We start from the raw sequence: 20,927 nt of genomic DNA, 5'->3' as shown, positions 1-20,927 counted from the left end.
GCCGCTGCCTTCCGCTCAGGTCATGATCCCAGCGTCCTGGGATCGAACCCCGCATCGAGCTCTCTGCTCAGCGGGGAGCCTTCTTCTCCCTCTCTCTCTCTGCCTGCCTCTCTGCCTACTTGTGATCTGTCTGTCAAATAAATAAATAAAATCTTAAAAAAAACAAAAAACACACAAACAAAACAAATGTCAAGGTCAGGAATTAAGTTTATCTTATAAGTCTTTCAGTTTTATAGCTAGGGAAGGAACTAGCTAACATTATCCTAGGGTCATGAAAATATTAGTTTAGTGAATCTGCAGACATGAAAATATGTCTCTTGTTGGATATTTTAGTATCTGAACATAAGCTATGGTATCTCAACATTGTTATATTATCTTAACATTTTAATAAATGCTGAAGAAAATCCAGATCTTCAGAGGAACATACACGAATATCATTTGTACACTCTGAGAAACTTCAAATATCAGAAAATGACTGTTCTTAACAAGATGATAGTGATATCTCAGTTTGAACATTGGCCTGGCTGCATCTTGCTCCAGTTCTCTATAATTTCTATTTTTCTAGAAACCACAACTAATTGGAAAAAGGAGAATCCTAGCCTTTTCATTTTCACCTTTCATTGCACAATTGGTGGTCACTGCTTGTACTGTGTCCTCCTAAGAGACTATGGGGAACTAAATATAGATGTAAGATTTAGATTAAGATCTTTATTTTTCATAATAAGGAAAACCATGTTTATTGAATTCTAAATCCATATTCTTGATAGTAATCCTCTCCCTTTTGTTCATTTGTATGTGTGTACACAAGTATTGTTCTCAGTCACTAAATTGTTCTTAGTTTGATTATTTCATCTTCTTCAATTTAATTGAAATACTAGCAAAATAGATTACTCATACTCATACAGCAAGCTTCCTGGTTTTACTGATTAGCCTGGTAATATTTTGGAGAAAATATTCAGCATGTTAGGAATCAAACTTGAGGTTCTGATTGCATCTTCTCTTCTGTCAAGTATGTATCTAATATATTTTGCACTAAAAAGTGAACTTTGTAAAAACAACATGTATTGAGTACCAGGTTCTGTGTTAAGTATTTTCACATATATTCTCTCACTTTTAGCTATCAATGACTCTACTGATGCTCCATTTTATAGGAGGTATTTAATACACATTCATTCATTCAATTGTTCTTTTAATAAGTAATGTAGTCATATTGAGAACCAATTATACACAGGTTACTCCACAGTGCTCTAGGATGGGGATTGTATTGGCAAAACTAAAAAGACATAAAGGAAATGAAAGGTTCAAGTAGGTTATAAGTCAACTAATCAAAAAGTACAGATGCACTTAAATGCACCAGGTATGAGTGTTGTGGAGTGTTGATATAAACCTTCATTTAAAGCTAATACATGATTTTACATTTCCTGTCAGTTTCTACCTTCTCACCTATCCCCACCTATATCATCTACCTCCAGTGCTCTACAAATTTGTGATTTCTTATAGTAGATTTTTTTAATATAGAATAAGTGGTCCATGAAAAGCCCACATGGAGACCTTTGTGAGGTAGAAATAGGACTCTGTATTTGGGCCATTTTTATGACAGGAACGGATGGTCTTTGCATTTTGTTTTAGTGTTGGATGGATGTTTTCTCTATCACAAACATGAGAGTTTGTGATTGGGAGTTAGTAGTCTGCAAAGTGAAACCCAACTGAGTTGCCAAGAAGCAGGCAGCTGTGAAGGAAAGCTCAGGCAATTACGGGTTTGCAAGAAGAATAAAAGGTTTCCCTAGTGGTTCACGATTGTATAATCAAATCTGTGTCTGTCAGTTGTTAGAGCCAGACCATGGAGTTTGCCTACAATTACATAATCTGAAACTGAGGACATGTAAAACCCCTTAAAAGGAATACTTGGGAGAATAAGCTTGGTACTATATGGACTTGGAAATTGCTTTTCATAAATTATCTCCAATAATCAAATCTAGGGAGGAGAGGAATGAAGCAGGAAGTGATAGGTATTTCACTAAAGAAAAAAATAGGCATTTCTACTTTATTGTTTCTTCCTTGCAATAATGATGATAATAATAGTAATTTTAAAAAATCTAGCAAGAAATCTTCCCTCCACCACTTGCAAGTGAGAAATCAATAGGTAATGTTTCCTAACACCTCCACTTTTGTTCAGACTCTCAAATGTAACCACTTCTCCCCTCCTATCTTCTCTCTTCCTCAAAGAGATTTTATTCAGCTAACTCTTCTATTTGGGTTGATGCTGATTTTTGTTCCTTCTCTGGGTTTTGCTACCTATGCAAAATAGATGTGAGAAAGGCACAGTAGATTAGATGGTACCTGGCCTGTTTCTTATCTGTTCAGAAGATGAACACATTTATGCTAATAAATGTGTGCATTAGACAGACACATACTATCCTATAACATATCATTGGCTGTTCTGCACCAACGAAATGGATATCAATAACATATAGAACTCACTCTCTCAATCTAAACAAAAAATTTTATGGTAGCTATATTTGGCAAAACATTGCTGACATAAATTTTATGTGGGGATAAAAATATGCTTGGAGGGGGTGTAAATTTTATATGGATGTATAGATTTCAGAATTCAAACTTGACAAATTGATGGGATGGCCAGGGAGAGCTGAATTTTCTTTTTTAAAAGGTGATAAAAACAACCCAAGGGCTGTAGACTGAGATAAAAATAAATGCACTACATAATGTATTTGGTTTAATTTATGATGTCTTTCCCATGGCTGTTCTTCACAGACTGGATGGAAGCAGGGCTATAATGCCCCTAGCCCTCCTTTCAGCCAGCAAAGGTGATGTTGATCCCTTACCAGAAAAGACTCTTCCCCTCAGGTGAGTGTAGGAGATATAGTGGAAGCCATGAGGTATTGCCTAGATCCTCCAAGTAAGGATGCACTGCTCTGCTACAGCAGTGAGGTTAGCAGACAGCTTCCAGCTGGGGATGCTCTCCTCACCCCAAGTCACACTCCTTCCCAGATCATCCATATCCTATGATGGATTTGGGAATAACAAGGCCTGTCATCTTGGTCCAACTTGGAACAACTCTGAAGGGCCATTCTAGCTCCAAAGGCTGCAGAATTCCCTGTGGAGCTAGCCTAGTCTGTCCTTGAGCCTGCCTTGCAACTCAATGCCTGACCACTCTTTCAATTTCCTTTCTTTTATAAGTGTTGATACCACAGGCACTTGTTAAAGAACATCCTGGTTGCTAAACTCTCAGTGTCTGCTTCCCTGGAAACACAACCTGTGACCAGTGCCACATTGTGATTTTTGTGGGCCCTTTTGCCTTCATGGGCCTCTTCTTCCATAAGAAATATTAAAAATTAGATACTATGACTATATTGGTATAAATGAATATATTAATATTAAATGTTAAAACTTTTTTCTTCTACCTAAAAGTTCATGTTTTCCTTTTAATTGTGAAAGAATGTAATGCAGTTTTTTGGACCTCAGGCACTGTGCCTATTATACCTAATGGAGAAGTCCACCATGTCTGTGACAGGATGCAATTGTGTATTAAGCACATTACAAGATTATGAAGTCTGGGAAGACTGCTTTTGTTGCTCTTTCTTCCAACCTCAGATCATCAGGCCCTTCAAATACCTCCCACTTTCTAGGGAAACAAACTAACATCTAGCCCTTCTTTCAGAAAAGATCATTTGTAGTAAGATGTAAATGATTAATAAATCTGAGGCTTAATTATTTTTACTCTATAGGATGGTAATGGTGGAGGCTTGCGTTATATGACAGAACAGTTTTTGTTACTGATTGTGTCATTTCCTTTCCACTCCCCACCTTCTTTGTATGTACACATTTGCTGTTCTGTTAATGCTTCTCAAAGGAACATAGATGGAAACTCACACCTGGGAGACACTCAGATGGCTCATCTTCATAACATTATCTATGTATAGATGGGGTAGAAAACAGTTGAAATAGGAGTAAGGGGGATGTCTAAAGTAAATTAGTTGTCTGCTTCCTCCCATTTCCTTGAAACCTTTATTCCAGGTTGATCAGCTATCTTCTCTTTTGGTTTGCTTGGGCACTAGAAGGCTTTTTTTTGTTTGTTTGTTTTTAACAATCTAGCAAATACTTATTTTTGAATGCCTGCTGTATACCAAACATTGCTTTGGAGTGCTTTATTTACATGATCTCAATTAGATATAGTAGGGTATCCTAGCTCAGCCTGATCTTGGATAAATGATTTGACTGTATGCTGAATCAGTGGTCCACATGGTTTCACAATGCATTAACTAAAGTGTATAGCAGGAAGGAGACCCAAGTGCTTAGGTGACTAGAGTCAGAGATAAAGAAGGGTTAATGGTGAGGACATTTTGCCTAGAAAGGCAATAGAGCACTGTAGCAAAAAGCATGGGCTCTGGAGTCAATTTGCCTGGATTTGAATGCTGGCTCCATCATTTACTTGCTGAGCAACCTTGGGCAAATTACTTAAACTTTCTATGCCTCTGTTGCTGTACATGTAAAATGAGGATTGTAATGATAAGTACTAGCTTCATTGAGTTGTAGAAAGGATTAAAAGTACCAATATATATAAAGCATTTAAAAGAGTGTCCAACATATAGGTGCCTCAAAATGTGGTAACTAATGTTATTATGGTATTTATTACTTTTACTGATATTATAGACTGGATTTCTTCACCCCTGGGGACCTGAAGACTACCGACAGAGGCTGAAGGGGTTGTTTTTAGAAGGTTCTTTGTGAGACTGAGTACCAGTAGCACTGTTCTGGGCTCAGGTGATAAAATATAATACACAGCTGGGGAGAGGAGTTTTGGTACCAGCAGGCGCCATTTGGTATCTTAGGGGTTTTGCAGCTTTGTGTGCATTAAGAAATAGTCTCATAAGTGGGAAAACTGTATTTTTTAAAAAGATTTATTTATTTATTAGAGAGGCAGTGTGTGTGTGTGGATGGCAGAGGGAAAGAGTCTCAAGTAGACTCCCCACTGAGCATGGATCTTACGACCATGCGATCACAATCTGAGCTGAAATCAATAATCAGACACTCAACTGACTGAGCCACCCAGGCATCCCAGGCAAGCTGCACACTTATCTGGAATGTGCCTCAATGAGTTCAGGAGATAGAGGCAGAAGTGACTCCTAAGAACAACAAATTGTCAGGACAAAATCAAGTTGTTTTGGCTTGCCAAGCTCCTTCCAGCACTTCCTGCTCTATTTACATGACCCAATGTGATTAGGCCCAGAATCTTGGGTGGGGAAAGAAAGGGCAGCAGTCATCAACTGCTCAGAAACTGCTTGCAGATGAGTCAGATACTTGGCTGCATGGCCCTTCACTTACTGGGTGCCAGACCCTGCATGACCAGTACTGTGGCTCCCCTCTAGTGAGTCACTATTTGGAAGAAAATGTTTTCTGGAAATCCTTTACTGTTGAGACCTTGTCAGAAGCACACTTATTAGGCAGACAATGGGAAATGAGGAGAGCTCAGGGGGAGGGAATTTTAGGGGCCAGTGTTAATTTCAAACATGCGTCTTTGCCAAAATGAAATAATTACTATATCTAGATAAAATGGACTAAGTTGGAAAAAGCAAATGTTCATGGCAGGAAGTCAATCACATGCTGTACAATTCAACTTATGGGCAGCTACAGACAGCTTTCAAATATTTTTTGGCTTATTGTGATGTTGAATTATTGAATCCCGTTTTGTTAAACATTTAACAATCCAAAAATACCAACATGTGGTTCACCAATTTATTTGTCTTATGCTTAAATAGTCCTTTTCTTTCAACTTTATTTTCCAGAATGATCATTACTAAATTTCTTAGAAATTGGGGAGCTAGGCTTCTTTCCTATGATCTACTATTAGGGATTTAACGTGCCTATTTTCTTTTTTTTTTTTTTAATTTATTTATTTATTTGACAGAGAGAGAGAGAGATCACAAGTAAGCAGAGAGGCAGGCAGAGAGAGGGGTTGGAAGCAGGCTCCCCGCTGAGCAGAGAGTCCAATGCGGGGCTCGATGTGGGGCTCAATCCCAGGACCCTGAGATCACAACCCGAGCCGAAGGCAAAGGCCCAACCCACTGAGCCACCCAGACGCCCCTAACTTGCCTATTTTCTTTTTCTTTTTTTTTTTTTTTAGATTTATTTATTTATTTATTTGACAGACAGAGATCACAAGTAGGCAGAGAGGCAGGCAGAGAGAGATGGGGAAGCAGGCTCCCTGCTGAGCAGAGAGCCCAATGTAGGGCTTGATCCCAGAACCCCAAGATCGTGACGTGAGGTGAGCTGAAGGCAAGCTTGAGCTTAACCCACTGAGCCACTCAGGTGCCCCTAACTTGCCTAATTTCAATAAGACTGCCATCTCAATAGGGACCTTAAAGGAGTTTACAAGCAACAATTAACATGTTTCAGTTTCTTTTATTCTACAAACAAAATCTCTTCTTTCTTTTCTGTAGTCCCATTCCTTCTTGGTTTTTTAAAATTTTTTATTTATTTTCAGCGCAACAGTATTCATTGTTTTTTCACCACACCCAGTGCTCCATGCAATCTGTGCCCTCCCTAATACCCACCACCTGGTTCCCCCAACCTCCTACCCCCCGCCCCTTCAAAACCCTCAGGTTGTTTTTCAGAGTCTATAGTCTCTCATGGTTCACCTCCCCTTCCAATTTCTCTCAACTCCCTTCTCCTCTCCATCTCCCCATGTCCTCCATGTTATTTGTTATGCTCCACAAATAAGTGAAACCATATGATAATTGACTCTCTCTGTTTGACTTATTTCACTCAGCATAATCTCTTCCAGTCCTGTCCATGTTGCTACAAAAGTTGGGTATTCGTCCTTTCTGATGGAGGCATAATACTCCATAGTGTATATGGACCACATCTTCCTTATCCATTCGTCCGTTGAAGGGCATCTTGGTTCTTTCCACAGATTGGCGACCGTGGCCATTGCTGTTATAAACATTGGGGTACAGATGGCCCTTCTTTTCACTACATCTGTATCTTTGGGGTAAATACCCAGTAGTGCAATTGCAGGGTCCTAGGGAAGCTCTATTTTTAACATTCCTTCTTGTTTTTTGTTCTCATCCTAATTCCTTAAATAGTTCACATTCCTTGTCTCCATTTTTACACATCTAGTCCCTCTTCAGTCCACTATAGCCTGGCTTCTACTGTCATTATCCATGAAAACTACTGTTGCCAAGGTTAACACTCTCACTGGGCAGTGATGTCCACCTATCACCTATGTGCTGATGTTTCCCAGATCTATATTTAGTCCCAACATCTCCATAAAATGTTAGGATTACATATTTAGTGGTCTGCCAGAATCTCCAGCTGGGTGTCTCACAGGCAATTCAAATTCTTTATGTCCAAAATGGAAGTCATCATTTCCCTGCTAAACCCATTCCTCTTTTTGATGTCTCTATTTCTTTACCCAATCGAAAAGTCATATTTTTTCTTTATTTCACCACGCATCTAATAAATCACTATGTCTAGGAGACTTTCTCTCTTAAATATTCTATTTTTTCTTTCTACTCTATCCCTACTATGCTCTCTATTTTATTTCATACTGCTACCTGTGAGATCCTTCTATTATGAAATCTGATGTTGTTACTTTTATGGTTAAAACTATGCAAAACCTCCCCATTGCCTACTGAATAAAGCTCAACCTATCTAATACGGCATTTAAGGCCCTCCCAGATCTTATCCTGCCTAGTGTTCCAGGATTACTGGGGAATATTCTTCATTTCTTCTCTATACCTTGCCAGTTTTTGCTTTTAAACTTTGCATATACTGTCTACTTTTTCTAGAATGCCCTTTATCTCCCTTTACCTTCCTGGCCTGTATAATTTGGCATATATTTAAGATTCAGCGTGGATCTGTCTTCTCTAGGAAATAGTCCCTGTCTGCCCTCCACATTCCCAGAGTAGGTTGATACCTCATTTTTGTGATCCCATCATACTGTAATTGTGCACACAACTCCCATTTTGCCTCCTCTACTTAACTGTAATTCTTTGGCTATATCTCTGCTCCTTCCACTAGACTGTGATCTCATCCCTAAGATTAGGGATTAGGATTAAGATCCCTAAGACTAGGGACCTTGTCCTGCTTACAGCTCTATCCTCAGCACCCAGTGTCATCCCTAGCATCTAAAAAGAAATGCACTAAATGCTCAATTACAAATGAATGATGACAATAAACACATATTTTATAACATTTTTCTGTTTATAAAGTTATTTGCTACATAATTGTCTTATTTGAATTGACAAAGTCAAATTGAAGAAAAACAGCTATCCAAAAGGGAGGCAATGCAGCAGAAGGAGTAAGAGTTTAGGCTGTGCAGTGATACAGACCTAGCTTGAGTCCTGATTCTGCCACTCACTAGGTGTATGCTCTTGTCTTAAGTCACTTAACCTTTCAAAGTGTTGTTTTCCTCATCCACAAAGTTGGAATAAGAATAGTTCTTACCTCGTAGGGTTGTTATGAGGATTATATGAGATAGATAATTTATGCAAAAACACAGTGGTTCTTTGCACATAGTAAATGCCTAGTATTATTATTATCATTATTGCTATTATAATAATTATTCTCTTAAATTTTTTATTTATGAGAGAGAGAGAGAGAGAGAGTGAGTTCACATGAGAACACAAGCAAGGGGGAGGGGCAGAGAGAGAGGGAGAAGCAAACTTCCTGATGAGCAGAGAGACCCATGTGGGACTCGATAACAGAACCCTGGGAACATGACCTGAGCTAAAGGCAGATGCTTAACCTATTGATTCACCCAGGCACTCTATAATAATTTTTCTTATCCCTCATATTTTTCCCTATCTGGCTTTTTCCTCTTGACATTTGGACTAGATCATCAGATACTATGTACAGTACTTAGAATAGTTACTATCAGATAGTAAGCATTCAAAAAGTATGCTTATTATAATTATTCTAAAGCAATGCTGTCTTCTATATGTGCTGGTTCACACTTGGGACAGAAGAAGAGTTGCTTTGGATTTTGAAGATATTTCTCTTTTACCTTAGGCTGGGATAAAGTAATCAGTTATCTTGTTCATGTCAACAGGATTCAAACTATGACTTACTCCAAATCATTGTCAAGTGTTAAGAAAGAAACATTTTCTCAAAGGATTAAGACATGATGGCACCCTAAAAATTCAATGCAAAATTGTCTTTATTTTTCTGGAGAAGTTTTTAAAAATCAATTTATTCCTACCTTCCCCTTCCTTCCTTCCTTCCTTCCTTCTTTATTTGTTTACCAAATAGTTATTTAATACTTACCATAGGTCAGGCATTGTGCTGAGAATTGCCATCAGGGAGCTTAGAGTTTACAGCACAGACTTACTAAGTTAGAGTCTTTGGGTATGGACCCCAGATTTGAGAACTAGTCTATACGGGGATATATAGTCCCAGGAAATAAGGTAGTTTAAATCATAGGTTTACAACGAACATTTAATATAGCCTTGAAAGCCTCATGTAAATTGATTATCCTTCCCTACTGATTGATGCTGACATTTCATAATTTTTAATTTTTTTTATAAACATATAATGTATTATTGGCCCCAGGGGTACAGGTCTGTGAATCGCCAGGTTTACACACTTCACAGCACTCACCATAGCACATACCCTCCCCAATGTCCAGCCCCTCCACCCCCCCCCCCCCCCCCGCAACCCAAAGTTTGTTTTGTGAGATTAAGAGTCTCTTATGGTTGGTTTGTCTCCCTCCTGATCCCATCTTGTTTCATTTATTCTTTTCCTACCCCCCAAGCCCCCTACATTGCATCTCCACTTCCTCATATCAGGGACATCATATGATAGTTGTCTTTCTCCGATTGACTTATTTCTGATGGTGACATTTCAGAGCTACTTTATCTTCATTTCTGATTGATCTTCAGTGGACAAAATTTTTCTTCTTTTTTTCTTAAAAAAGAATTGACTGTGAATCGAAGTCCATCAAGAGTATTTAAAATGTCAAAGAACAGGATGCTTGGGTGGCTTAGGTAAGCAGCTGGCTCTTGGTTTCGGCTCAGGTCATGATTTCAGGGTCCCAGGATGGAGCCCTGCATTGGACTTTACACTCAATGGGGAGTTTGCATGATGATTCTCTCTCCCTCTCCCCCTCCTCCTCTAAAATAAATAAATAAATCTTTTAAAAACCATCAAAGAACATGTTGGGGAAAAGCAATAGATGAGGAAATCCTGTTTGGCCATACATTTGGGAACACATTATGGACTTCCCCAACTGTTGCCATCACAGTCTACCCCCTCACTGGTTTTATTTCTTCTTTTTACTTGAATTATTGGGTACATGGTATAATCCATGTTTACCAAGTTGAATGGTAGATAATGCCCTTGGTTCAGAGATGACTCTATTGTTTTTGTTGTTTTAGCAAAAACCTCAGGGAAAAATCTTCCTGACCCCTTGGCCTCTTAAGGATAGAAAACTCAGGCCTAATTATCTAAAATGTGAGTTACCCTGCCAACCCTTAATACTATAGTTAGTGATCTGTCTTCCTGATGACACTATATTACTGTGTAAGCTGGGGTTCTGGGCTGTAAGGAACACAGACACACTCAGGCTACATTAAACTAAGGGAGATATTTGTAAAGGACAGCAGACATTCATATAATTGAAGGAAGGCTAGGAAACCAAGTTTGCAAAGAGCAAAACCTGAAGAAGCTCCAGTGAATTTAGTAACACTGTGTCATAGCAGGAATCGCTTAGTTAGGGCACTGCTGCTGCCGCCACTACTTTTGTCATAATTGTTACCTTATTTTTCCTTGTTTCTTTTATGAAAAATGTAATTCCTAATAGGATATCTGATTGGCTGAATTTGTACATGACTTCTCCCTGGCTGTATCAGAGGGCTGGTAGAGTAAGGACCAGGATCCCTGGGTATTCATGGTGAGAGGTAGGGAGTAAGAGATGAAACTAACAATTACTCTTTTGCTGAGCCTACCCATAATGGGGGAGAGACGTTTTCTCCCAAACTGGGATACTAGTAAGATAAGATATAGATTCTGGACAGCTTCTCTTCTGAACCCACTCTAATCGGGCTTTTATACTCATCTATTTACTGAAATGATTTATCATGGTTACTGATTCAAAATAAATTGCCACACTCAGTGGTTAATTCTCAGTCTTCATCTTATTGGTCTTTTTAGCAGTATTTCTCATAGTTGATCATTCCTTCCTCTATGGAACAGTTTATTCACCTGACTTCCAAGGCATATGTCGACTGTATTTTCTCTTTAGTCATTCATTAGCAATCTATTTTGCTGGTTCTTCTTTATCTCTGTGCCTTATAATTGCTAGAGTGTTCTAGTCCCCATTCCTTGGAACTCTTCTTCATCTATTCTTACTCCCTTGATGATCTCATTTGTTTCATGGTTTTAACCACCATCTTTACCCATAAATTTATATCTTTAGCTTAGAGTCTTCCTGAAGGCCATAATCAAATTAGCTAACTACCTGGTATTAATTTTCACTTGGAATTCTTAAGCATTTAAAATATCCAAATATAACTCTTGATCCTGCTCCAAACTTTTCCCTCTTTCCCACTTCAGTAATTACAGATCCCATTAGAAATCTTTTTTTTAATTGTGTTATGTTAGTCACTATATAATACATCATTAGTTTTTGATGTAGTGTTCCAAGATTCATTGTTTACATGTAACACCCAGTCCTCCGTGCAATATGTGCCCTCCTTAATACCCACCACCACTCACCCATCCCCCACCCCCTCCCCTCTAAAACCCTCAGTTTGTTTCTCAGAGTCCACAGTCTCTCATGGTTCATCTCCTCCTCTGATTTGCCCCAATTCACTTTTCCTTTCCTTCTCCTAATGTCCTCTGTGTTACTCCTTGTGTTCCACAAGTAAGTGAAACCATATCATAATTGACTATTTTTGCTTGACTTACTTCACTCAGCATAATTTCCTCCAGTCCTGTCCATGTTGATACAAAAGTTGAGTATTCATCCTTTCTGATGGTTGAGTAATATTCCATTGTATATATGGACCACATCTTCTTTATCCATTTGTCTGTTGCAGGACATCTCAGCTCTTTCCAGAATTTGGGTATTGTGGACATTGCTGCTATGAACATTGGAGTAGAGGAGGAACCCCCAAGAGAGGAAAAATTTAGAATTCTTATTGTTACTATGTTTAAAATATATCCAGAATATGACCATTTCTCACCACATCTACTGCTATAATTTTCATCCAGAGCACAATCTATACTCACCTGGATTATTGAAAGAGCCTATTAATTGATTTCTCTGCTTCCACCCTTCTGTATGGCCTATTCACCTTACAGTCATCAACATGACCTTCTTAGAACATAAACCAAGTCATAGTACCCTTAGGGTTAAAATCTTTCAGTAGCTGAGTTATTTGACCCAGGATTCACATGTAAAACTGACTGGGAAGTTTTAACCAAGTTATGGTATAGAATACTTGCTGCTTAACAAATCTGTTACTTAGTAAATGGACAAAAGTTCTTAACAAATGGACTAGGCTCCAGTAAGTCTGATCTAATTCTTTGTGACATTGATCAGAGAAGGTAAAAAATATACAAAGATATTTTAAAAAGTAGCCTTTCTCTTATATGACTTGGGGAAGTAAAATGTGTTATCTGCCAGAGACCAAAAGGTTGAGGAGAAAAGGACTTCAGTAGAAATGTAAGTTATAGAAACTACATAAACAGGATCACTACCACTTAATTAGAGAATTCTGAGAATGCAGAGTTTATGTCTTCATTTACTCTGGGTTCATTTCAATCTTGAAGTAGAACATGTTGCTGTGGAAAGATTCACAGAGGTCATGGATATCCAGATGAATAACTAGAAGTGATCTGGCTGAAAATTTGCTAAATTTAGTGCACTGACAAGGACTGCTTGGGGCCTTTATGTTCTGAGTTTGCATGTGTACAAGAAAATGATAGGGTTAAAGATAAATTATGCAGGTCAACAAAGTAGCCACAGATATTGGCTGAATCTGAAAGGAACATGAAATAAATGGAATTCCTAATGAAAATCGTTAATGAAATGCCTAATTTGAGAACTGAGTTTGTATTTAGAAGATGTGCCAATTATTGGGTGGCAAGCACATAGGCAGAAATGTAGATAATGATCCATATGTCCAGTATCTTGAGAAAAGGAATGTGTGCAAATGTGAGTGAGTGAGCAGACAGGACATATAGAAACAGTAGTTATTGGAACAAATGATTTCAACAGATTAGGAAATTAAGGATACAGCTGAAAAGGGAAAAAATTGAATAGATCATTTGTGACACAATCCTGAGACTTTAATCAGGATATTACCTAGCTGATGTGTTCACATTAGAAGAGAAAGCTGGGAATTGCTTTTTCTTCTTTTTGATTTATAATGCAACCTAAATTGATTTCTGAATAAACTCACCAAAGAAGCAAGCCTGATAAGATTAATATTGAGGTCATTATTTACTGACATCAGAAAAAATATTGCTAATTGTTTCCTCTTATGGTATCAGTAGGAAAGAAGAACCTTGTAGATGATTAGCTTTCAATAAAGGGAAGGCCACTGGAATTAAAATGACAGTTTCATTTTTTGTCTTAGCAATGAAACAAAGACCAAGTAGAAGGAGATGACTGCACATGTCTGCAGTGCATAAGGAGGGAAACAGAATGATAATACTGATAATGGTACTGACTAGTACAACTCAATCCAGTACATATTTATTGGGCATCTACTATGTGATAGGCATCACGTTAGAGGCACTAGGGGATAAAAAAAAATGACACAGCTCCTGCCTCAAGCTGTTTGCAATTATCCTAATGATAGGGATACTAGCAAAATCTGTGGAGTTTATGTATGACCAGAGGAGTACAAGTTATCACTGTTGTGTGAGCCAAAAGCAGGGTGTAACTGGAAGAGAAGAGGGGTTTCTCCCCACTGATTTTAGCTTGGAGCCTGTGGGGGCTGACAGGGAAGATGATAAGGAGGAAGCATTTCACAGTGGTGTGCACATTGACTGGGTAGCTGTGATGGCACAGAGGTCCTGTGAGAATGTGTAGGAGGGTTGCTGTTTGTCAGTTGCCTAGGGGACTCACTACTCTTCCTGACCCTGAAACAGAGAAATCTGGAAGGGCTAGCATTTCAGTAGGTATTGGGATTCTTGTGTTTTTAATTGGGCCTCCCTCTTGCTTGTCATCATGCTCAAGGATTGCCTGATTGCTAGCTTATTTCCCAAGGGAACTTTGTGAGGCCTGTTGGCTTTTACTATCTATCTATCTATCTATCTATCTATTTATTTAGTAGTGCTATTGTGTCCTCAGGCTGATGGTTCTATAGACACTTGGTGTATAAACTTTACCCTGTATAAATATATCTATTTATTTAGTAGTGCTATTGTGTCCTCTATAGACACTTGGTGTATAAACTTTACCCTGTATAAATATATCTATTTATTTAGTAGTGCTATTGTGTCCTCAGGCTGATGGTTCTATAGACACTTGGTGTATAAACTTTACCCTGTATAACAGAAATGCAAAAAGTACAAATACTTCAGAAGCAGTATCCTGCAAATTACTGCATGGTTATTTAAAATCATTTATGTCTATGTATTAAGGCAGGATTCCTAGCCAGTTGATGAATGGAGCAGCTACTCATTGTGCTTACTCATGGGTGCTTTCATTATGTATTGTGTTATAGTCACTCTCCGTAGGACTGGCCAGGTTAGCTTTTTGCTATGGGGTAAGTAGAAGATGATAAATCTAGGGAAATAAGGTGAAGAAAAGCTGAAGGAAAGAAGAATAGGATAGGACAAACTGGCCTAGAAAGAATAAATAAAATAAAAGAATATAAAAATTAGGAGCAAGTAACAAGGGAGGAGGGATAGTAGGGTGGCAGTGGAGACATAATCATTTTAAATACGTAGCAGAGTCTTGGGTTAAGAAAATAAATACAGGGAGACAATCTGAGGGTTTTGAAAGGGAGGGGGGTGGGTGGGTTTTATGGAGGGCACATATTGCATGGAGCACTGAGTGTGGTGCATAAACAATGAAATCTGTTACACTGAAAAGAAATTAAATAAAAATTTAAAAAAAGGAAATAAATACAGGGAGAAAAGAAGAGAGAGGAGAAAGCTTCGGAGCTACTATGGGAATACAGGATATAGAGGATGTTTGATTACCTTGGAGTCCACAGACTAAGGCCATAAGGCTGATGTGAAATTACTAGGTTTCTTTTAGGACCAAGGACAGGATTATAGGGCTTACATACAAACTCTTGAACAGCTCAAGGGATATTCTGATTCAGTTTACCTATAATATGATTCTTGGATGACAGCTTTTATTCATTTGGGATATTATGCAAGTTCTCAAAAACCCTAATATAATTGAAAATATTCCCTGGTTGTGGCAAGAAATATGTGTCTGGTCCCCCAGGCAGCAGTCACCCCATTCTGCATGGCAGTTCACAGGAGTTAAGAGAGAATATTGTAAATTGCACTTTTGAACCTGGCCTGTCAGTGCCCATCCAGGCAGGCAAGCCAGGCTGAAGTGAACACGGGTTCAGCACAGGTGAATACTGATGAAAAAAATAACATGTGCAAGTCTTCTCTGTCAATAACAAAGCTCATCTTTTTGTCCCAGCAAGGTACTGCAAACAGCCCACATTTCATATTCAGTTAATCTCAAAATAATTCAAAAATCAAAGAGCTTATTCAACTATCAAGATATACCAGATTGACTCACTGTGTATTATTCATAAAAGAGACTCTGTTTGTGGGGAGGGTAAGGGAAGAATCCAATATTAGAATCAGCCAAAGCAGCACTAGTTTTTGTTCAATTTAAATTGTTTTCAGACTACACAACTGTACTCTGAATACTAAGAAATACTGCCAAAGAATAGTTGATGATGGCATCATTTACATTCTCAGCTAGGAGTAAAATATAGCAACTTGATCTCTGCAATTAAGTGGCCCTTGCTTCTCCCTCACACTTCAGTGCTTCCATCTCCCTGGTTTCTTCTTTTAGTTCTTAATTTCACACTCTGTCCCTACTACAGCTGCTGTGGTACAAAATGCTAGTAGGGAGATGGGCAGAAGCATCAGGTTTGCAATTTGTTACAATATTAATACCTTCAGAGTATTTGTGTGTGTGTGTGTGTGTGTAGTTAACACTTTGGTTTGTTCCAATATTCCCCCTACCCCATTCTCTCAACTGTCTCTCTCACAACAGAGGGGATAGGGCTACTCTTACCTTAATTCTTTGAAACTCACTTCCTTCATCTGTAAAATATAGGTGAGAATAAAATATAGGCAAGATTCATACCCTGCATAACATAATAAAAATTGCATATGTGATTAAAAAAAAGATTCATACCCTGCCATGTTCTCACTAAATATTAGCATTTACCTCTAGATGTACCCTTTCCTAGTTTAATTGGAACTGAGAGAGGTAAAAGCATTTGCTTAAGGACACAGTCCTGTGGATGTCAGAGTTTTTAGCTCTACAAATGTACCCACTGTACATTGCCTATGTACTATTAGAAGCTTAGTGAGTGGGGTAGGGGAGAAGAACTGGCTTCCTTAGAAATTATTTTGCACAGGGGTACTTGGTGGTTCAGTCAGTTAAGTGTCTGACTTTTAATTTTGGCTCAAGTCATTATCCTGATCAGGGTCCTTAGATTTAGCCCTGTGTCAAGCTCCAGTCTCAGCAGGGAGGCTGCATGAGATTCTTTCTCTTTCCCTTTCTCCTCCTCCCCCAATTGCGCAGGCACTCTCTCTAAAATAAATATATAAATCTTTAAAAAGAAATTATTTTGTACAAGGTGTGCCCATTACCATAGAGTAATTGTTCAATTTTGATGTAAGACACAGAAGGCAAACTTGCCCAAAGAGTTAAAGGAGGGTAGTTAATGTCTCCTTACTCTGAAAGGGGTGCTGAGGTTAAAGACTGTCCTCCACTCATTTTTTTCCTTTTTTTCCTTCTTTCCTCCCCTTTCCTTCCCTCCTTCCCTTTTTTCCATTCCCTCTTTCTTCCTTTCCTTCCCTTCCCTTCCATTTTCCTGCCCTTCTTTTCTTTCCTTTCCTTCTTTTAAAGATTTTATTTATTTGAGAAAGAGAGAACAAAATCGGGGGAGGGGCAGAGAGAGAGAACGAGGGAGAAGCAGACTCCCTGCTGAGCTCAGAGCCCTATGTGGAGCCTGATCCCATGACCCTGAGATAATACCTGAACCTGAGATCACATCCGAGGATAAGCCAGATGCTTAACTAGCGGAGCCACCTAGGTGCCCCCATTTCTATTTAATAAAGGTCCCCAATCTATTATCCACAATTCCAAAATCTGAGGTCTGAAAACTGAGCCGTGTGTGTGTGTGTGTGTGTGTGTGTGTGTGTATGTCTTTTTAAGTTGACACCCAAACTCATTTGATAGTAAAATCTTTCCTGGTCTGATTTATGGGGGCTTTTATATTCTTTATTAATCCAATTTAGATTGAATATATCTTTGTTTCACTAGAGGTATATTAATGTGTTTGGTTATGGGATGCTGTTCCCAATCTTCCTGGGGTGCAATTTATAGTATGTGCCCCATATTCTCTTTCTCAAATCTGGAAAGTACTTCAAATTCTGAAGTACTTATGGACTCAAAGGTTTTAGATGAGTAATTCTTGACTAGAGATACATATTTAGTACCTTTCCTATGCCAGGTATTGTGTGAGGTGATGGGAAAGTGACACGGGATGAGAATGATGATGATGCTACTAAAACTTTTACAGTACTTGCTCCATGCTGGGCACTAGGAAGTGCTTATATGAAGTCTTTTCTTTACCAGTAATGCTTACAACAAACTTTTGTAGTGGATACTATGTAACCCATGCTTCCTGCCCTCAAGAGGCTCACAGCCCTAGGAGGGAAACAGTAGCTCTGTGACAGATGCTAAAAGAACTCTATAAGGAAAATGTATGCACTTCAGCCCCTACACCCAGTGCTATCTATTGCTACATACTTGTGTATAATGGAGCAGGAAGAAGGCCCAGGACCAATGGGAGAGGAGGTGGCAATGATGGAAAAGGATAAGGAAGAGGTGGCAGATTGGCCCAGGGAATCATGATGTATCAAACGATTACAATTAGGGACATAATGTCAGTCAGGTAGGGAACTGAAATGTTAAGAATATGTTGCTTGTTTGAGATTCTGGTTATGAGCCTTTAATGCCTTAATATAGGTTACTGTGACAGGTAAGAGTTTATTTAAAAACCTGACATGTTAGCTTTGGAGGACTTAGTAAGGGGCATTTGAATATGTCACCTCATATTTCTCACATCTCATATTTCTCAACAACTATTTCCAAAGGCATGATTTGAGATGAAACCTCAAGACTCAAGATTTCCTAAGGGGCAAGAACCTTTAAACCTAGGGCCCAAGGATGGTTGCCCAACTTCTCCCAATTGAGTATGGCCCTGCCCATAAGTATACCAGATAATGCCTTCCCAAGTTGCAGGGCTAGATTTAAGTTCTGAAATGTGAAAGGGAATCCAACCTGATGTAGCACCTGCCTGTTTCCAGTGGAACTTTCTTTTTAATTGCTCCTGCTTAATGCAAGACCTGATCAGTGTTGTTCAGGTGACCATCAATTACAGATCTTGCCTTGCAGCAGGCCATGCTCCCTCCTTTCCCTTGGAGATAACTGAGGGGCTGAAGCAACTAAGAGTGATATGCTACATTGCAACCATCATTCCCATAAATAAGAAGATATGAGCACACAAAGCATCATCAGTTCTTAATTGATAATTCTCATGACCTGGCCAGAGAGGGGCCATTGATATATTTGGTGCTCTCACTTTTCCTTTCCTCCTTGGGATTAGGTACGGCGGCTGGTAGGGCCATTAGCCTACTGGTGAATTCTGGCTTGCAGCCTGCTTGTTTGTCAGAACAGATTCCTAGAGCAAACAGTGGGTAATACAGGACAGGCAGGGGGAGGGTATCTGGGAAATAGCAGTGGCCATTTGGTGAGGCAGAGGCTTGGGGGCTAACCTAACTGTTGGCTGTAGGAGTGAGCTGAACTAAGCTGGTAGGAGGATATCTGTAACAATTATAATAACGTCAACATCAGTTATCATTATTGTTAGTGTTCTAATGAATATAATGACATCTAGCATTGCTTAAATACCTACTCTGTGCTAGGGGCTTTATACTCATTATTTCATTTAATGGTCTCAAGGACCCAACATGGTATGACTCATCATCCCTAATTTACCTAATACTACACAGCTAAATTGTTACAGAGTCTGGATTCAACCTCAAGTCTATTTCTGTCCAAAGCACGTGCTCTTTAGACTGTCCATTCAGAAAAGGGTCATACAATGGAGGTAATTGCATGGAATTCTCTGGAAGCAGATTTGGTTTGAGGGGTAGACCAACCCGGTAGCTGCCCAAGGAATCATGCTATATTGTGTATTGCTGTAGCACTGGACAGTTTGGAAGTGTGGAAGCAATTAACTCAGGTTTACACTCGTGAACCCATGTTATTGGCTTTAGTCCATTCAAGGAGACATAGGTCTTGAAAGAAAATAAAAATAACCCCTTACTAGGTTTAACATATATCCATTGAGTATTTTTGCAATACATATACAAGTTGCAGGAAGTACCAGAGGCTTTGCCACCAATCTTCAGAACTGCAAGTTGCTTAAAGTGACAGTAGCAGTTAGTTGAAAATCTGAAAGAGAATAACATATGATCTAATGTTGTATGCAAGGAATGAATGAATTACTTTCCTGTCATAATTTTAAATACTTTTAATATGACTCACAATAAATTTTCTGGTCTCCAAAATTACATTAATTACATTAATCTCCTTAATATAAACATAAAGAGGTATTAATTTTATTAATAGAGTATCAGTTCATTTGTTTTTATATTTCTTTATACAATTTTCTTTTTTCTTCTTGTCCTTTGCTATTTTCCTCCTTCCAGCCTTTCTTCCCTACCACTCTCTTCTTCCAATGCCCTGTCTCAGTAGTGTACCTCAGCACTGTAACCCCATTAGTAGTTGCTGAGCCTACTCTTTATGTGTATTACTTTGGACATCTCCATTCTGGGAACTGGTGCCATTCTCTGCCATGGCAGTGGACAACCCATGCTGTCTGATTCTTATAGAAGATGAAGTGTCATCACCATGGAAAGAAAATGTTTTCTCAGAAAAGGGAATACCAGGTGCTCCAGTAGCATTCTGTTCCTCACAAAGCAAGGCTTTGAAGGTGTGAAAGGAAAATGTGTGGCTTGTATGTTACATCTTGAGGTTTTTCCCTTCTTTCCTCCACTCTCACCCCAATCTTCCCAGAGATCTTGACTTGTCAGTAGATGATGCTCTTAAAATCCTTTTATCCACCCATGTGGGCAATACCACTGGCAAAATGTCAGGGAGTCTGTGTTAGTAATGTTAACATCCTGATGTCACACAGTGGCACCCAGTAAAGCCAAGGGACAGGTAGAAAAAACAATTCTGGTGGCATGGAAAATGAGAAACATTATAAAGAGCCCATACATTGCAAAGCTGATTGAGAATAGAATTTTGAATATTTAGAACTGAAAGGAATCTTAGAAATCATTACTCTAACCCCATGTTTGTATATAAACAGGAGACTGAGGTCCAGAGAGGGAAGGAGTTTACTAGACATATACAGTGAGTGTCTATGCCAGAGTAGTCCCTAAACCCTGTGTTCTAACTCCCAGAGGAGGGTTATTTCCCTACCTTCTGAATATAGGCATTATATAGTTCTGAAGGGAACTGAATGTGACTATCACCTGAAACAGTACCAGTTAAAGCCCGGTCCCCTGAACTTTCTTTCTACTTGTATACTCTGTTCTCCCTAGATAAATGTGATCTAAGTAACTAAGTGATCTAGCTAGGAAATTACTTTGCTGTTGAGGATTATTCT

The sequence above is a fragment of the Martes martes genome (genome assembly GCF_963455335.1).
Source record: "Martes martes genome assembly, chromosome: X".
NCBI lineage: Eukaryota > Metazoa > Chordata > Mammalia > Carnivora > Mustelidae > Martes > Martes martes.
The sequence above is the reverse complement of the archived record's forward strand: the minus strand, read 5'-3'. Positions refer to the sequence as shown.